Source organism: Lipotes vexillifer, unplaced genomic scaffold, assembly GCF_000442215.2.
Source record: "Lipotes vexillifer unplaced genomic scaffold, Lipotes_vexillifer_v1.1 scaffold802, whole genome shotgun sequence".
Taxonomy (NCBI): Eukaryota; Metazoa; Chordata; class Mammalia; order Artiodactyla; family Lipotidae; genus Lipotes; species Lipotes vexillifer.
Genome location: NW_006790237.1, coordinates 1,684,636 through 1,688,165, shown reverse-complemented (window position 1 = coordinate 1,688,165; position 3,530 = coordinate 1,684,636). Strand labels below are relative to the sequence as shown.

Sequence of the window (3,530 nt, the reverse complement as noted above, 5' to 3'; positions counted from 1 at the left end):
CTTTCCCTTGCTCACTCCAGTCACTTGCCTCCTCTCTGTTCCTTAAACATTCCAGGCTTGGTCCTATCCCAGGACCTTTGCACAAGCTGTTCCCGTTGCTCTGCAAATGCTCCTTCCCAGATCTTCCCATGGCTCCCTCCTCCCCTCCTTCAGGTATTCATTTGCTCGAATGTCCCCTACTCAGTGAGGCCTGTTTAAAAATACAGCCCCCTGCCTCATGCTGATACTCTCCAACCCTTTCCCTTGCTTTACTTTTCTTGCTGGCCTTTGTCGCTGTCTGGTGCACTGTAGCAGGTCTTAAGAGTTCTCAAAGTGTGGTGCCCTGGACCTGCAGCATAAGCTTCTGGTGGGAACTTGTCTGAATGCTGACTGTCAGGCCCCATTCCAGGCCTACTGAACCAGGGCCTCTGGGGGTGGGGCCCAGCAATCTGTATATCGAGCCCTCCAGGGACTCCGATGCTGCTCAAATCTGAGCACCACTGCTTATTTATTTTGTTTATTGTCTGTTCCCCACGAGGAGGATGGAAACGCTGTGAGAGCAGGGATTTCATCTTTGTCTCCTGCTATATCTCATGTCCCCAGGAGAGTGCCTGGGACTGAGTACACGCCCAATAAACATTTTCCGAATGCAGAAGGAAGGAAGGAAGGAAGGAAGGAAGGAAGGAAGGAAGGAAGGAACTCACAGAATTTTCACCAAAACTTCTGAGGGTGGTGCTGCTATTAACCCTCCAACACAATGACTGGAACTGAGGCCCAGAGAGGTGAATCCACCTGCCCAAGGCGGCACAGTTAGCTCAGAGGGGCAGAGCCAGGGTTCAAACCTCAAGCAGGCTGGCTCCAGAGCCCCACCGGAAACCAGCGCTCCAGACTGCAGCCTCCAGGTGTGCCAGGAGAGGTATGGGGGTGAACTGCCCTCTGCCCAGTTGGGGAGACAGAATGAGGACAGGCTCATCAGCTTGCTCACCCCCGTATCTGGGCTCACGCACATCTGCTGAGGGATTGATTAAATAACGACAGATGGACCTATGCACTCTTGCCCCCCAGAAAACTACACACTTTTCACTCTTTGGTCTTGTCCTGCCTCTGAGCCTCTCTGATTCCCGCTGCCCTTGTCACAGGCTGGGGACCATGTGGGCTTGTCTTGACTCCCTCACCAGACAGAGAACCTTTGAGAGCAGGGCAGGGCTGATGCTTCTCTGGGAGCCCAGCATCACCCAGCACGGTGCCTGGAACGCAGGCCACTTCAAGGTGTGTCAGTTTAGGCTCCTCTCCAGTGTCACCGACTCCACAAGTCTGCACTGAGCCCCTGCCTTCTTCTCTCGGCCCCCAAAGACCAGCACCACCTCCTTATAGCTCAGGGCGCCCTGGCTTGAGGTTTCCTGTCCTGCCCCCAGCCAAACTGAATTATCACTGGCTCCCCAGTGCCGAAAGGAATGAAGAGAGGGAATAGCATTGCAGGAGGGTAGGGCACAGCAAAGGCCCTGAATGCGACAGGAACCTAAGGGGCCTGGGTGGGGAAGTGCGGGAAGTAGGGGGAGAAAAGGCACAAGAGGTTCCTGGAGTGGGTGTGGCCATGAACCTGACACACTGACATCACCCTGCCCACTCACTCCACCTAAGCTCTGCCCTCGGGGTGGCACCCCCAAACTCGCTCCCCCCTCAGCCTTCTCTCTCCAGCCTGCTGCTCAAACCGCAAGCCGTAGTAATCTTGGGCTCCCCTTTCCTACCCTATCCCATCGTGCGGGCTCAAACCCCAAACACAACCTACGCCTGATGGATTCTCCCCACCTGCACTGCAGGCCGAGCCACCTACGGTCCCCTCCTGCCTCCTAACTGGCCTCCCTCCTTCCACTCTTGCTCCTGCTACAATTCTATCTTCAGTCAGCCGCCAGGGACTTTTTTTTAAAACGCAGGGGAGGGTCACGTTGCTGGGATGTTTAAAACCTCCCCCGGCTCCCTATCGAACCTAGAATAAAAGATAACCGCACACCGAGATTTACAAGGCCCTGCAAGATCTGGTTCTCTATCCCGTCTCCAGCCTCTCCTCTTCCCTCCAGCTACAAGCACTCCAAGTTCCTCCCTACTTCGAGGCTTTTCCCCTGGATGATCCCCCTGCCCGGATCGTTCTTTACGTGGCTGACTTCTCTCTCAAATGTCACTTCCCCAGAGAGACGGTTCCTGATCACTCCAGTTAAAGAAGCAGGCTACTTTGTTTTACTTCACTTGGGATAACGTATCACAGGCTTGAAGGCATTGCTTTATCGTTTATACTTATTACTTGTCTACTGTCTGTCTCCCCCTGAGACAGGGACCTTTTCTGACCTGTTCCGGTTGTAGCGCCAGCTTCTAGAACAGTGCCTGGCACAGAATACTCAATATTTAGTGAATAAAAAATGTCGCTGTGCCCCCACGTGCACCATTCAGTCCCCAATGCCTCCGGAACCGGTCTCCCCAAAGACCCTCCAGGGTGAGTCCACGGAGCCCAGCGCATTCGCCCCCCGCATGCCGAAGGGGCGCCCCACCCTCGTCATCTTCCCGCGCGTCCCCGTGCAGGCGCCCACAACAGGCCCCTGCCCCTCTTCCGCGCGCCCCCAAGCCAAGGGGATTCCTCTCGCCGTCACGCCCCACGCGACCCCTCACAACCCTCTCTCAGACCCACGTGCCCAGCTCCTCAAGCCCCCTTCCCCGCCAGGCCGAACTTCCTGCAATGCCCCCTCTCCCGTAACTCACCCGCTTCAAACGGCGTTTCCCGCCACAGCCCACGCCGCCGTGACCCCTGACACCGGCGCGCGCATGCCCAGAGTAGAGGCACGCCGAGCCGGGCCACGCCCCTACCGCCCGAATAGGGGAAAGCCGCGCCCCGTCTCTCCCACCTCTGGGGCACAGGCCACGCCCCCTCTTTCAGCCGCGGGCTGTGGTCTAGTCCCCTTGCTGACGAACCCTCGCCGAACCACGCCCCTTATGACGTATGCGGGTCAGAGCCACGCCCCCTCCTTGCCGAAGCGTCGCCACCCAGTGTTAGCTGAGCGCGCGCAGCGGTCGTGGGCACTGGCCGTCACCACGACTCCGCCAGTTCTAAGGTGCTAGGCGCGCCTTCTCTGCTTCCCCATCTGCCTCCTGGCCGAGCCCTTGCTCGGTAGGACCACCTGGGCATTCACTGTTCATTCTTCAGCTCGCGCAGCCAGACCTTTTCCCTCTCCGTAGAGGCTGGCCGGTTCGCGCTCAGATCCTGGCCTGGTCGGTTCTCCTGTCTCACAGCCACAGTTTCCCCATCTGTAAACTGGACTCAGCGCAGGGCGGGCACACCTGTAAGGCGAGAGGCACACTGCTTGGGATGGGACCGTCTCTTGTAACTACTGTCACTTCCGCTGTTCCCTCTCCCCCTTCTAAAAAAAGCAATGTTTTTCAGTACCCAACCCATCCCTCCAAGCAACACCCTCTTCACCCTCGACCAGGACTGCCCATCCAGCTCACCTCGGTGTCCCCTCAAAGCATGGCGCAAGAGAAGGAGGCATTAGGAGAACTCCACT

The 3,530-nt window shown here is 57.5% G+C and overlaps 1 protein-coding gene across 1 annotated transcript in view; it reads right to left on the bottom strand.

The window, feature by feature from the left end:
• The window catches only part of POLD1 (DNA polymerase delta 1, catalytic subunit), a 25,219-nt gene extending 22,421 nt beyond the window's left edge, over positions 1-2,798 (bottom strand). Inside the window, exon 1 of the mRNA XM_007463427.1 lies at positions 2,731-2,798. The gene's annotated coding sequence lies outside the window, so the exon portion shown is untranslated. The remainder of the gene's footprint in view (positions 1-2,730) is intronic.
• Between the last annotated feature and the right edge of the window lie 732 nt (positions 2,799-3,530).